This window comes from Dioscorea cayenensis, chromosome 11 (assembly GCF_009730915.1).
Source record: "Dioscorea cayenensis subsp. rotundata cultivar TDr96_F1 chromosome 11, TDr96_F1_v2_PseudoChromosome.rev07_lg8_w22 25.fasta, whole genome shotgun sequence".
Taxonomy (NCBI): Eukaryota; Viridiplantae; Streptophyta; class Magnoliopsida; order Dioscoreales; family Dioscoreaceae; genus Dioscorea; species Dioscorea cayenensis.
The window spans coordinates 11,232,741-11,248,183 of record NC_052481.1 but is presented as its reverse complement, the minus strand read 5'-3'; the positions used below and the strand labels follow the sequence as shown (position 1 = coordinate 11,248,183).

General features: G+C 42.8%; 1 non-coding gene across 1 annotated transcript; it reads right to left on the bottom strand.

Moving 5' to 3' along the window:
* Positions 1–5,478: 5,478 nt before the first annotated feature.
* Positions 5,479–5,585, bottom strand: LOC120272936. The gene has a single exon (XR_005540467.1). It is a non-coding gene; the product is annotated as a small nucleolar RNA R71 (small nucleolar RNA).
* Between the last annotated feature and the right edge of the window lie 9,858 nt (positions 5,586–15,443).

Genomic DNA, 15,443 nt, shown 5'->3' with positions numbered 1-15,443 from the left:
CACAACAAGAGCCAAAGGGAGCAATACTGGAGTATTTTGGTGCTTAAACAAGTAAATACAGGAATACACGGCCATGGTACACACCCGTGTATTGGCCCATGTACATCTCGGCAGATGCAACCACTCGAGAACCATGTGGATCAACCGCAAGACTCTCGGTCACTTCTTACCAAGGAGAACATGCTCATGTAAATCAAGTACATGCCCGTATACATTTAAATGAGAATAGAGCACCTCCCCAACATGAGCACGACCAGAGGAACTGTAGAAGGGGCATGTAATTGATGAGATGAAGAAGAAGAATTCTGATAAGTGCTTGGGCGATATGAATGCGAAGCGTTCATTCCTTATGTTGAGCATTACTTTCCTCGGGTTTTTACATTAATATGTGTGTTTTTATGTTACTTTTACGCAGGTAGGGTTGTGAGGCCGAGTATGAAGGAAATGGGCCAATGTGGATCATAATGCACCTATTTTGGAGGAGATCGTGTTAAGGTTCAAACGCGAAGACATATGTCAGGTGTGAGATGCTAGAGTGTGTGCCAACCTCCTCCCAATCGAGTGAGCACATCTATTTGGAGGGGCACAAAGGCAGTCACGCTCGAGCATTCTGACTTATTCATATAAGAACAAGAGCCCCGCCAACATGTACATCATTGAAGAAGCAAGTGATTCACAACGTGAATGTGTGCCCGTTTGCGTTACCCCGATGAAAGTATGGAATTGGGAAGTTAATCAGGTCGAAGACTGTAGAAGAGTACTGCAGCAATTACTGTAGCAACATTGTTCACAGCCGGCCGAGAAACCAGAGAAACAGAGAATCCACACGGGCGTGTGGAAATTATCCACGCCCGTGTGGAAATTCCACACGGGCGCATGTATCGTCCACGCCCGTGGAGTTGACGATTCCAGCCCTATTTAAAGCCGATTCAGCCCCGATTTTGGTATTCTTTTCTCCATCTTTTCCCCAACTTGTGAGAGGACTTCGGCTAGGGTTTCGAGGGGTATTGGCCAAGGTTTTGGGGAAGTTCTATGGCTCCGACATCGTGATTCCATTAGGAAGAAGGTTGGTATGGGAGCTTCGATCGAGGCCTATCCTATACCGGACGAAGGAATCTTTGGACGACGAGTAGAGGATTCTCCACAAGACCATCGACACAATCATCGAGGGGGTTTCTTTATGGATTCATTGCTTTTACATTCGATTTCTTTGATTGTATTAAGCTCCATGGAGAGCTAAACCCCTAGTGGGTACTTGGATGATTGTGAACCCTAGGATGTATTCGTTTCATTGAACTTCTTTATTATGCTTTCAATAAATTGATGTTTATTGTGAGTTCCAACCTTGAATGCTTGATTGTATGAACATTTCCCTAGAGTGACACTAGGGTTGAGAGTTCTTGTTGGTAACCTTGTGAGTGAGTGACACACCACTAGCGTTAGACAAAGCTAGGTTGGAGAGGGTTGAGAGGGTGAGTCAAGAGTGCAGGGGCGTCCCCTTTCCCCTCCGGCGTGATAGATTCTACCTCCATTCCTTGAGTTCTTTGCAGCCATAATGGAGTGAATGGTCTAAGGGATGAACCTCCGCTGGGGAGCCTAGTTCTGGCGTGCAATGGAGTGAAGCGTTGAGTGGATCTTAGTATCTAGGGCTTAATTGTGGCTAGGGACCTTCCTTACGGACCAAAGGGGTAGGTCTATATTTAGGAAGAGATTTATCACTTGGAATCCCTAGAGCTCATTGCAACTCTATGCGAGTGCGAGGTGTTGAGATTGTTCGATTTCTCCTCCGGGACATGTATAGAGTTAGGCATAGTTGACCTTAGATTTGGGACTATGTATGTAAGGATTTCCACGACTCACCATTGCATTGATTAGGAAGCATAATAGAGAGTTCTTGCACTTGAAGCGAGTATCCTAGGTGAAGCATCATCCGAGTACCCCATCTTTATCGATTGGCTTACCTCCTCCTTACTTTTGCTCTCTTACTTGTTGCTTTTAATTGTTGAGAATTGAATCATTATCACACTTATCATTGTTGATACTCTACATAGCTAAGAATCGAATTAAGTGTCTTTACTCCCTACTCCCTGTGGATTCGACCCCGCTCACCCGGGATTATTACTTCGACAAACCCGTGCACTTGCGGGATATAAGCAAGGGGAACTTGTCAAATTCCTAGGAGATACACGACCATAGTTAGAAGAACATGGCAGTATACAGTGGCCCGTGTACATCCAGTTTCAAGATTTTTAAGATTTCTACATATGCAAGGTACACACCCGTGTACCTGCCCGTGTAACGGTCGGGCCTGACCAAAATAAATAGAATTCCTAGAGGGGTTTTAAGGAAATCCAAGTTTTGGCCGATTTTGGGGGAGAAAAGTTCATAGCTCTTTGTCTGTAATTGAAGGAGATTTTGGAAGATTGAAGGAATCACCAGAGTGATGATCCATTGGCGATGATAGAGGCTCACATCATCTCCAATCACATGACCTTGAGAAAGGGGGTTTTTCATTATATGGTTAGGGATTTAGAGATTGAGCTTTATCTTGTATTGATGAACATGAGCCCTATGGAGGGCTAACTTCCTTGGGTGCTCGGATTGATGTATCTTGGGATTGTTTTACCTTTTAATTGCTTTTTAATGAAGAATAGGCTTTCGGATTTAACTTTGTTTTACTTATTTAATTTACGTAATGAGAGTGGCTTTCCATTTGGTTATTGCTCGAGTGTTGAGAGATCCTTGCAATTAGAACCCACTTGGTTAAATAGGTATCATTGATGCTCGCTAGAAATAGTAAGGATGACATGTACCTTTTGATTGGAATCTCGGAGGTTAATCCTCAATTTCTTAACATGGAAACCCTAGGACTCATTGCAATCATGCCAGGGTAGGAGTAGGAGAGATTCACTTCATATCTTAGCATTGGATTAGACACTAGGGAGTCTCGACAGAGCACTTGGTGTGATTTTAGTTTCCTTCATTCCGGTTAACTAAGGTCTATTCTTTGTTAAATTGCAGTTTCATAATTTTTATCATCCCAAGTGAAATCAATCCGGGCACCATTTTCTTTAATTGAGCTTGATTATTTGTTTCCCTTTTTGTTTAGGCCTTTCACTTGTTCTTTTCTTTCCTTTGGATATTTCTTGTTTCTTGTTTAGTTAGCTAATGAAGATAGGGTTAGTACTAGTACTATATATTCTCAGTGGATTCGACCTTGCTTTGCATGTATTACCTCGATTGACGCATTCTCTTGCATGCATCTACTTCACATCTATCACTATACCAAAAAAAAACATAAGAAATAGACTGGTCAATAAGCATTGTTCGCTCCCGAGGTGAGAGCAAAACAAAGTAGTGATAGGCAAAGAAATGAAGATGATCATAGCGGGGAGGTGTCCCTTGAAGATCCTCACTTGGGCTACAAAAATGAAGGTGAGATGATGGTTGCATGTTTATAAAATAAACAATATTGCTGATAGGGTCAGCCCAAAAATGAGGAGGGAGAAAAGTTCCAAGAAGAAGAGCATGAGTCATCTCTAAGATATAACTATGCTTGCGCTCAGTGACCCCATTCTAAGGATGAGCCTCAGGACAAGATAACTGAGGTAAAGTGCCCTCAGAAGACCAAAAGGTATGAAAGAAGTGCACTCACCACTAGAGTCAGATCAAAAAATCTTGATAGACGTAGAGAACTAGGTGTGTACCATAGCGGTAAAAGAGCGATAGATTGACAATAACTAACTTCGTTGATGCATAAGATCAGGTGAAGCGATTGTAGTCATCAATAAAAGGAACATAATAGCAATTGCCATCTTTAGATACAAAGGGAACTGGATCCCAAACATCAAAATGAATAAGCTTACTGAGCTTAAAACCAAAACAAGCTACATTAAAGGGAACAGCAGTTTGAGACACACTAAAAGGATAAGGATACTGTAGCTGCTTACTGAGCTTACAACAAAAACAGACCACATCAAAAGGAGGAGAGACAGTTCCTAAGACACCAAGATGAATAAGAGACACCATACGAGAAGGACACAAGTAATCAAGATGATGTTTCCATATATGATGAGACTATACTACAACATGACAGTGATGAATGGGTCCAGCTGAGGATGAAAGGTGAAGGAGTCAAATGCATAAACTCTATAATAACGGTAACCAACTCCAATCACCATTCCACTGCAATCTTGCACATGACATGAGAGAATGTCAAAAATAACCTGGCAATCATAATCAGTAAGTTGGCTAATAGACATAAGGTTCATAGATAAACGAGGAATATAGGAGATAGAAGGGGACAGAGAAAACACTAAATGAGATATGGCCATTAGAGGAGACAGGAAGGAGTGTACCATCAACAGTGTGAACACAGGTGACAAGTGATGGTGGATAGGAATGGTGAAGATGAGTGGCATCAGGGGTCATATGGAGAGAAGCACTGATACATCCTTTGTGTGACTGCAAGTGCACTGGTTGTACAAGTAGTAAAGTGTACCCGAATGGGTCAGATAGTCGATTCCACAGGAACTAGTAATCTTTTAGTATGTAGAAAGTACTGTAACAACACTATTCACAGCCGGCCGAGAAAACAGGAGTTTAGAGGATCCACACTGGCGTGTGGAAATTATCCACGCCTGTGTGGAAATTCTCCACGGGCGCGTGAAGCATCCACGCCCGTGTAGTCGCCCGATTCCAGCCCTATTTAAAAGCCGAATCAGCCCTGATTTTAGTATTCTTTTCTCCATCTTTTCCCCAATTTGAGAGAGGGCTTCGGCTAGGGTTTCGAGGAGTATTGGCCAAGTTTTTGGCGCCGTTGCTGGGGAGCTAGGCGTTTAAAGATACCTTGCACTTTGTTTTCTTAGCTATTTCACCATATATTCTATTTCATATCTTCTTATTCTATCATCGCTCTGATTTCTTTTTCTTTCTTTTTGGTTGCAGCTACAGGTTATGACCCGAGGGAACCCCTCAATATTGATTGAAGGGGATCTCGAGCTTGAACGTACACTTAGAAGGAAAGGGAAAGAGCCTGTGCAAGAACAGTCTAATCCAGCTGATTTGGAAGCAGAAGAATCTGAAAACATGGCAGAACAGAATGAGCAACAGCGAACATTATCAGATTATGCCAGACCTTCAGTGTTGGGAACACAATCGAGTATTGTGCGTCCCCCAATTACAGCTCAGAACTTTGAGCTGAAGCCGGCATTCATCCACATGTTGTAGCAATCCGAACAGTTTAACGGTTTGGCCGATGAGGATCCAAACAGTCACATAGAGAGCTTTCTTGAGGTGTGTGATATGCTGAAGATAAATGGGGTGATGAATGATGCAATCAAATTGAGAGCCTTCCCATTTTCCCTAAAGGGGACAGCGAAGCAATGGCTACACTCGTTACCTAGAGCGTCGATTACCACGTGGGAGGAGATGGTGGAAGCTTTTCTAACCCATTATTTCCCTCCCGGAAAATCAGCAAAGCTTAGGAACGAGATCTCATCTTTTGTTCAGTTGGAATTGGAGTCTCTATTTGAGACATGGGAAAGGTTCAAGAAGCTCCTGAGGAAATGCCCGCAACACGGATTTCCGGAGTGGATGATTGTTCAAACCTTTTACAATGGTTTGAACCCGAGTACAAGGCAACTCTTGGATGCGGCATCAGGAGGTACCTTAGGTAGCAAGACCCCCGATGAGGCCCGTCAGTTGATTGAAGAAATGGGGTTAAATAGCTACCAATGGAATGCTAGGGAGAAGAAAAAGGTGGCCGGGCTCCATGAAATAGATGAGGTAACTTCATTGGCAACCCAAGTGGAAAATTTGAGTAAGAAGTTAGATCTTCTAACTTTAAATAGAGTGGCGGCCATGACTAATTGCACCGGGTGTGGTGGAGGACATGCTCCCTCCGATTGCCCAATTTCTATTGGTGATGTTTCTTCAGTGGAGAATGTTGATTTTGTAGGTAATGCCATGAGACCTCAAGGAAACCCGTATAGCAATACCTACAATCCGGGTTGAAAGAATCTTCCCAATTTCTCATGGAGTAACCAGGGTCCACAAAAGGCCATGGGGCCACCAGGTTTCCAACAACAACAACAAGCCCCTCAAGTGGAAAACAGAGTCTCAGGTTTGGAAACCCGAATGAGTGACCTAGAGAAGCACTTGACTAGATTCATACAATCTGCAAATACAAGGTTTGAATCAGTTGAGTCTACACGTCACAACCACACCGCCTCTTTGCATAACCTTGAAAATCAAGTGGGGCAAATTGCGAAGTCTCTCTCTGAAAGGCCACATGGAAGCTTACCAAGCAATACAGAGACCAACCCTAGAGAACATGTGAAGGCGATCACATTGAGAAGTGGTCGTGAGGTTGAAGGTAGGCTTCCGAGTTAGAAGCCAAAAGAACATGCACCTGAGGTTATAGAGGTTGAAGAGGGGACAAGCAAAGATAAATAGGTGGCATCCCCACCTTTCAAGCCAAGAATCCCTTATCCCTCTAGATTGAAAAATGACCAAGGAGATGAACAGTACAAGAAGTTCCTGAGTTTGTTCAAGCAACTCCATATCAATATTCCTTTTGTTGAGACGTTGGCCCAAATGCCTAAGTATGCAAAGTTCTTGAAAGACTTGTTGACCAACAAAAGGAAGTTGGAGGAGAGTGCTTCAGTGATTTTAGATGCTTCATGCTCGGCGGTATTGCAAAAGAACATGCCGAACAAGAAGAAAGACCCGGAAATCTTCATCATTCAGTGTAATATTGGCAATCTTGGTGAGGAAATGGCATTGGCGGACTCAGGGGCTAGTATCAACGTCATGCCATACACCTTCTTTCAAAAGCTAGGCTTGGGCGAGCCTAGGCCTACTCGGATGACTTTGCAACTAGCAGACCGAACAGTGCGACATCCGAGAGGCATCATTGAAGACGTGCTTGTCAAGGTGGACAAGTACATTTTTCCGGTTGACTTTGTAGTGCTGGATGCCGATGAGGATGCAGATGTACCCTTAATACTTGGGAGACCATTTTTGCCGACTTCCAAAGCATTGATTGACATGGACGGTGGAGAGCTCACCTTGAGAGTTGGAGACGATAAGCTCACATACCGCCTTGCTGAGGCCATGCGGCATTCTCTCGATTTCGATGATACTTTATATTTTCTAGACACTACTGATGAGATTGTTGATGAATACATACAGGAGATGTTCAATTCGGATCCGTATGAAGGTTTGTTCGACCAAGAGGAGGGACATGAAGATGTAATGATGCTTGGATTGATGGAAGAAGTACCATCTACCCTGGGGATCTTGAAGAAGGTGCTCCGGAAAATGAAGAGGGCTAGGAGACGCCACCGGAAACACTCCAAGGATGTTGGAGACGTACGTGAACCGAAGAAGTTGGACGTATCATTGTTAGGTGGTCTGAAGTCCGATAATACACCCTCTACTCTTAAGAGACTTTACACATCATGCTTTCAAGTCATGGGTAATAGGGCAACTTTCATTCATGAACCCCCGTGAGGTAAGACAAGGTACGCCAAGCTTAGTGACGTTAAACAAGCGCTTCTTGGGAGGCAACCCAAGTGTTTACTGTTTTCTTAGCTTTTAGTTTAGTTTGTTTGCATGAATAATTTGGTAAGTGTTGGTGTCTTAATTTCTTAGATGCTTGTGCTGAGATTTCCTTGTGAACTTTGAATTTTAATCGTGTGTTTTCATGTAGAATTGGCGAAGTTTGGTTGTTTGAGCTCTATTTCATATTTTTCACTGGTAAAATTTGCATAATAGGGCAGGCTCTAAGTGTGTAAACATGTTCAGAAATTTTCTGCAGAGCCTGCAGATTTTTCTAAGTCATCCAGAGAAAACACACGGGCGTGTGGATTTTCCACATGCTCGTGGGTGTGTACTGAGAGCTCATCCAGAGAAGGCACAGGGGTGTGCGGCTATCCCTATGAACGACCATGTGACTGTCACACGGCCGTGGGTAATTTCCGCCGGGCGTGTGAATTCTTGCAGAGTTGGGCGGATTTTCCCGAGAGCAAACAGGGGCGTGGACTCGCCCCTGTGGGCAACCTTGTGAACCATGCACGGGCGTGGGTAATTTCCACACGCCCGTGTGAAACTTTGCAGAGGAGTTCTCTCCATTCCGAAAAACACAGGGGCATGCAGTTGCCCCTATGAATTGGGCATGTGAATGTCCACGTCCGTGTGGAATTTCCACACGGGAGTGTATAACACTTGGTATTTTTCTCGGATGTCCAGAGAAGACACAGGGGCATGTGTCTTCCCTTGTGGGTCGGATGCACGGGCGTGGGTATTTTCCACACGCCCGTGCGAGACCAGTCAGAGTCGAAGAAGTGTTTTCCCGAGAGCGCACAGGGGCGTGCATGCGCCCCTGTGGCTCTTTTGTAATGAAGCGCACGGGCGTGGATAATTACCACACGCCCGTGTGGATGCACATAACGCCAAGGGTCGTGAATTCTTTTTAAAGAAGAATCATTTCTCACTCTCTTCACGACCTCTATTCGGCTGAAAACACTCTCCCATCATTCCCTGACCTCCTAGCACCAATTTGGTGGATTTTTCGCGAGTTTTTTCCGGCCAGTTCTCCATTTTCTTATCCCATCTCGTCGGTAAGCCCTATTTATCATTTTCTTTGCCAATTCATGGTTTCCATCGATTAATTTGGTTAATAATTCTTTGTTTCTTCAATTAGAATGACGATTCATGTTTAGAATGAAGTTAGAAGCATTTTTACGATGTATTTTTTAGATTTTGGTAGCGCGGCGTGCGGTTTTCATGCCCCGTGGTTTCACAAGGGCGTGCGGAAATTCTACACGACCGTGTGGATTTCTGCAGTACTATTTTCTCAACTTGTTTGATCGATTTCGTTTCAAATTTTGCAGACTATGGCACCTCGATCGAAGAAGCAAGCGGATAAGAGGCCACGTGAGTCATCTACTGAGCCTGAGGGCATGAGGTTTGCTATTCCAGAGCATCAGGTTCGCTTTGAGCGCTTGTCGAAACTTTGATTCGGGCAGACACGATTCCTGGACACAACTATACTGCAAGATCTACAGCAGGGAGATGAGCTCGCTGATGAGGTAGAGGATGTCATTTCAGTAGGTGGTTGGCGACAGTTATTGACGATCAGAGAGCCAGCCATCCGAGAGTTTGCATTGGAGGTACTATCATCATTCGAGTTTGATAGATCATACGCGAGCTTTGACAGTTTGGATACTATTCAGTTCAGAGTATTTGGACACCACCATACTTTGAGCATCACTCAGTTTTCAGTACTACTTGGCTTGTATGAGGAGGCATTCACAGATACGGAGGAGTACGCGCAGTTACCGACTGATTATCCTGGAACCTTGACCCCGTAGAGAGCTTACAGAGTGTTATATGGTCAAGGTCAGTACGAGCCGGGGGTGTCCAAGGCCACGCGCCTTTCTCGACCTGCATACAGATATTTACATGCCATCATGAGTAGGTCGGTGAATGGCCGTGGTGACAGCACTGGTGTTCTGAGCCGTCAGGAATTACTGTACTTGTACTCGATGATGCAGCGCGTACCAATTCACTTAGGGCACATCATGGCAGAGTACATCAGGCATCAGGGGCATTATGCTAGACTGGGAGCGATCTTCTCGGGCCCCTACATTACGAGATTAGTGATGGGCATGGGTCTCTTGGATTCGATTCGCGGGGCCAAGAAGATGAGTATACCTGCTCCCCTGAGTCTAGAGACGATGAGGCTGATGGGCATGATCCGCAGGGTTCGGACCGGGGTTTTTGCGTTAGTACGACCAGCTCCAGAGATAGCTGAGGATGAGCGTGATGAAGCCGGGGCATCTCAACCCGCTCCCAAGTCTCAGCCAGCCCCGATGGAGACCGAGGTACCTCCAGTAGCAGAGGAGCCACCTCCCGTGCGTATATTTTCACCATCGCGAGCTTATGATCGCTTTGAGAGGCTCGAAAGCGCTTTGGGGGTGATACGGGCTGAGGTAGCTGAGGCTCGAGCCAAGATTGCAGAGATTAGGGATACACAGGCCACTCAGTACACAAAGTTCATGGCACGTTTCGACGTATTACAGCAGATCTTAGAGAGCGACGTCCCCTCATCATTTGTCTTACGGCCGAGGACTCCTCAAGCCCCATCAGTTCCTCCGGCACCCTCATCCCCTACCCCGGCACCGGTAGACCCACTATGTGCTTCACCAGCAGCAGCAGCAGCACCGGCGCCCGAGCGCGACATTGACATTTGATTTTGTTTTTCCCGCATTTTCTTTTACTTTCTTGCATTTTATTTGAGACTTGTTCACTCAGAAAGGATTCTCCTTCTGAGTTTATGTTCATTATGCATCATCGAGTTGTATTCACTGCTTTATTTTTATATACACTCGAGTTATTTTGTTCTTTTTTTATTATTGAGCTTCACTGAACCCCCTCGTGTATGCGTGCAGATGGTCTTGTCTTCTTGGGAATTGAGACTTAGTCATGGGCACGGCCAAGGTGTTGAGGCACTTGGCCGTGTGAGCCTCTCAACCCGTCGGAACACTACTCCCATGGAATTAGCTTCATCAAACGCAACACTAGGAGTCAGGGGAGTATTTTTTTGATTCCTTCTCCCACATTTGCTTTTGACTGATTTATATCTTGAGTGAGCTTGCATGTGTACATTGAGGACAATGTACAACTTAAGTGTGTGTGTGTGGGGGAGTTTCATAGTGCACACATTTTTCTATTGTTCTTGATTGTTATATGCTCACATAGCCAATGGCGGTTCACCTTAGTTGCAAGGATTGTATTCTTGAGTTTAGGAGAATTTCTACCATTGAATGTTTTCATGCTCTAGTTCTTGCTTGAATTTCTAGGAATTTTTTTGCCCGATTTACACTTAGTGCACTACTCACTTTTTTTAAACTCGTTGGAAACTCAAGTTCGATGTTAAAGGAACTAGTTATAGTTGTTTCTTGTGTTAAATTCTGAATGGAAAAACGAAAAAGAAAGAACAAAATAGTTTTATTGTTTATTTGTGCTTGTTGGGTGGAAAGAGCTACCACCTATGAAATATGAAACTACTCTCATAAGTTGGATACTAGCTATGCCCTAATGAGAGAAAGAGCTATCTCACAGGATGAGTGAAAGCTACCACTCCGATAGAAAGAGTTACCACCTCGAAAGTGTGAAAGCCACCTTAGCGGCCGCTTTGGAAAGGGCTACCTTAGAGGATGTGTGAAGCTACTACCATCTTTGAAATTGTTGTCACTTGTATAGATAAATAAGTCCCTTATACTTAGAGCTTTGAGGAGTATACCTTGGGTTGACTTGAGTGAGTCCACATACTTTCACGATTTCGGGTTTGTTGTCCTTTTTTATTCAAGTTTTTATCTAGAGTTTCGATGTTTCATATTTAGTGTTGAAATTTCCTTCACTTGTAGAATGCTCTCTTTGTATACTTTGGTGAACCTAAGGCCAAGCACTTCCAATATTTTTTTCATTGATGCACATAACGTTTTAATTTTTGCTTGAGGACAAGCAAAAGCTTAAGTGTGGGGGAGTTTGATAAGTGCTTGTGCGATATGAATGCGAAGCGTTCATTCTTTATATTGAGCATTACTTTTCTCAGGTTTTTACACTAATATGTGTGTTTTAATGTTACTTTTATGCAGGTAGGGTTGTGAGGCCAAGTATGAAGGAAAGAAGCCAATGTGGATTACAATACACCGATTTTGGAGGAAGTCTTGCTAAGGTTCAAACGCGAAGACATAGGTCGATGTGAGATGCTAGAGTGTGTGCCAACCTCCTCGTATTCGAGTTGGCACATCCATTTGGAGGGGCACAAAGCAGCCACACTCGAGTATTCCGACTTATGCACATAGAACAAGAGCTTCACCAACGTGCTTATCATTGAAGATGCAAGTGATCCACGACGTGAACGTGTGCCCGTTTGCGTTAATCCGATGAAAGTATGGATTCGGGAAGCTATTCAGGTCAGATATTGTAGCAGAGCACTGTAGCAAAACTGTAGAAAGTACTGTAGCAGCACTGTTCACAGCCGGTCGAGAAAACAGGAGTTTAGAGGATCCACACGGGTGTGTGGAAATTATCCACGCCTGTGTGGAAATTCCCAACGGGCGCGTGAAGCATCCACGCCCATGTAGTCGCCCGATTCCAGCCCTATTTAAAAGCTGAATCAGCCCCGATTTTAGTATTCTTTTCTCCATCTTTTCCCCAACTTGAGAGAGGGTTTCGGCTAGGGTTTCGAGGGGTATTGGCCAAGGTTTTGGAGAGGTTCTATGGCTCCGACATCATCATTCCTTAGGAAGAAGGTTGGTAGGGGAGCTTCCGTGGAGGCGTATCCTATACCGGACGAGGGAATCCATGGACGACGAGTAGAGGACTTTCCACAAGACCATCGACACGACTATCGAGGGGGTTTCTTTATGGATTCATTGCTTTTACATTCTATTTCTTTGATTGTACTTAGCTCCATGGAGAGCTAAACCCCTAGTGGGTACTCGGGTATTGTGAATCCTAAGATGTATTTGTTTCTTTGAACCTCTTTATTATGCTTTCAATAAATTGATGTTTATTGTGAGTTCCAACCTTGAGTGCTTGATTGTATGAACATTTCCCCTAGAGTGACACTAGGGTTGAGAGTTCTTGTTGGTAACCTTGTGAGTGAGTGGCACACCACGAGCGTTAGACAAAGTTAGGTTGGAGAGGGTTGAGAGGGTGAGTCGAGAGGTACAGGAGCGTCCCCTTTCCCCTCCGGCGTGATAGATTCTACCTCCGTTCCTCGAGTTCTTTGCGGTCATAATAGAGTGAATGGTCTAAGGGATGAACTTCCGCTGGGGCTTAGTTGCGCGTGCAACGGAGTGAAGCGTTGAGGTGATCTTAGTATCTATGGCTCAATTGTGGTTAGGGACCTTCCACCTGGACCAAAGGGTTAGGTCTATAATAAGGAAGAGATTTATCACTTGGAATCCCTAAAGCTCATTGCAACTCTATGCGAGTGCGAGGTGTTGAGATTGTTCGATTTCTCCTCCGGGACATGTATAGAGTTAGACATAGTTGACCTTAGATTTGGGACTATGTAATTAAGGATTTCCACGACTCATCATTGCATTGATTAGGAAGCATAATAGAGGGTTCTTGCACTTGAAACAATTATCCTAGGTGGAGCATTATCCGGGTACCCCATCTTTATCGATTGCCTTACCCCCTTCTTTACTTTTGCTCTCTTACTTGTTGCTTTTACTATTGAGAATTGAATCATTGTCACACTCATTATCATTGATCTTTTACATAGCTAAGAATCGAATTAAGTATTTTAATTCCCTACTCACTGTGGATTCGATACCCGCTCACCCAGGATTATTACTTCGACAAACCCGTGCACTTGCGGGATATACGCAAGGGGACCTTGTCAGACCACCCTTGACTAAGCTTTCAAACATCTTGGTGCACTGGTTGGGAAATGCATTGCAGCCAAAAAGCATCCCAGTTGTGGTAAGTGGGTATAGAGAATGTTGGTAGTTTGCTATGATAATTGAGGATGAGCATGGTGGGGCAGTGGCCTTATAATGGCTCCACTGCATCCTACTCATTTCCTGTTAGGAGTTTTTTTTTTTTTTGGCTTATATTATTATTTTCACATGTTCTTGGTTGTTGTGGTCATTAATGGGTGTTTTTCTTTGCATATTTCCATTTGCACTGCACATTTTGCTAGTTTCCTTTTTCCTTTTGCTTTAGCACATATATATGGGAACTTGTAATGCCAATGAAGAGTTGTATGGATGTTTTTGGTCACCTGAGCCATGCTATGAAAATGCAATTGCTATCATACTGGAGGTGGTTCCGAAGGTTGACGGCTATTCAAGGATCCTATAGGTTAGTTGTAAACTTCTTGTTGGGATCAACATGTGAAGATGCCATGCCTTAATTGGTCTTTTTCAGCATTTTTGTATTTTTTGAATCTCTGTGAAACTAGACACTCTTGGGGTTGGCTGTATTTTAAAATAGTTTAATCATGTAAAGAAAAACTCTCTAGAAATTGATCTTTTCATGAAATATAAAAGTTGTATCATTATGGTTGAATGTTGGTCTATGAATTCTTGTGAGTTTGGAACTTGAATGAATGTGTAGCCTATTTTTCACATTTTTTTTAACACTTTGCAACACTTGTATGAATGTTCAGCTTTTTACAATTGTATTTAAATTTTGATACAACGGCCACTTTAATCAAATAGTGTACGACATTATCAAATGCTCACAGCAAACAAATCAAGTTAAACTATTGATTGAAAGTGTATTTCTTTTTTTTTAATAATCTATTACTTGAAAGTTCAATTCCCTATTTTCAAGATTAGCATTTGAGAAAATATTTTTCATTGCATTTCTATTGTTTAATGGCTATGTAAGGAATCATTAAACTTAGAAAAAGTTAACGGCTTATATATATTTTGATTATCTCACTAAATAATCCTGGTTAAATCACACTTAACTCTAAATTTATTCCATATGCAATTTCAACAAAAAAAGAATTTGAAATTAGCCAAAGTTTAAAATTCAATCTAATGTTAAAAAAATTGAATTTCAACAAATTTAAATAACAATTTATCGAAGATTAAACTTAGCTTAAGTTTCAACTCTAAAGCCCTTCCCCAACAAAATTGAAGGGGTAATCTCACCATTTGTAAAAATACATTCACATTCCCATTTGTAAAATGTCATCTTAGTAAAATTCAACCTACCTAATTTATTTAAATAAATAACAAACAAGAGCTACAAATTTATCTATATATATGTTTCAACAATATGTTTTTTTTAATCATTTTTTGGGAAAAAAAATACTTCAAAAACAAAAACACACCCTTTGAAAAAGAGAGAAGAGTTATAGAGAGGATTACATCATTATTACCTTAGCACTTGAATAATGGTAAGTGTAACAAGATTATCTTTGGATACCTTTGTATGAACTATATACTAAGTGATGCACGCCAACCACGTGAATGATTTGGTGTGCGTAACACCACAACTAAACGGGTCATCAAGTAATACCTCGTGGGTGAGCACAAGGGTCATATTCCTTAGGGAATGGCGAGAGGCTCCTATTACTTCTTTTTCACTTAGTCAATAACCTAACGACTATGTTATTTCTTAGATCTACTTCGAGAGACAAATTATTAAAATACAATTGAGGATCATAAAGTGCAATTGGAGGGAGTGGGTACTTATATGAGGAGTTCCTTAGCAATTTCTCGTGATGTGAAATCAATTATGACAATGTTATCTAGTGATGGGCCGGGGGAATTTAGAGGCCTGCTGGTCCCAATCCCTTGGCAACTAGGTTTGAAGCACTAGGAACTTAAGATGAAATCTCTTCCACCCCAGCCTCCTTTGTTCACTTTAAGATTAAGAACTCATATAAAAGGATAATCAAA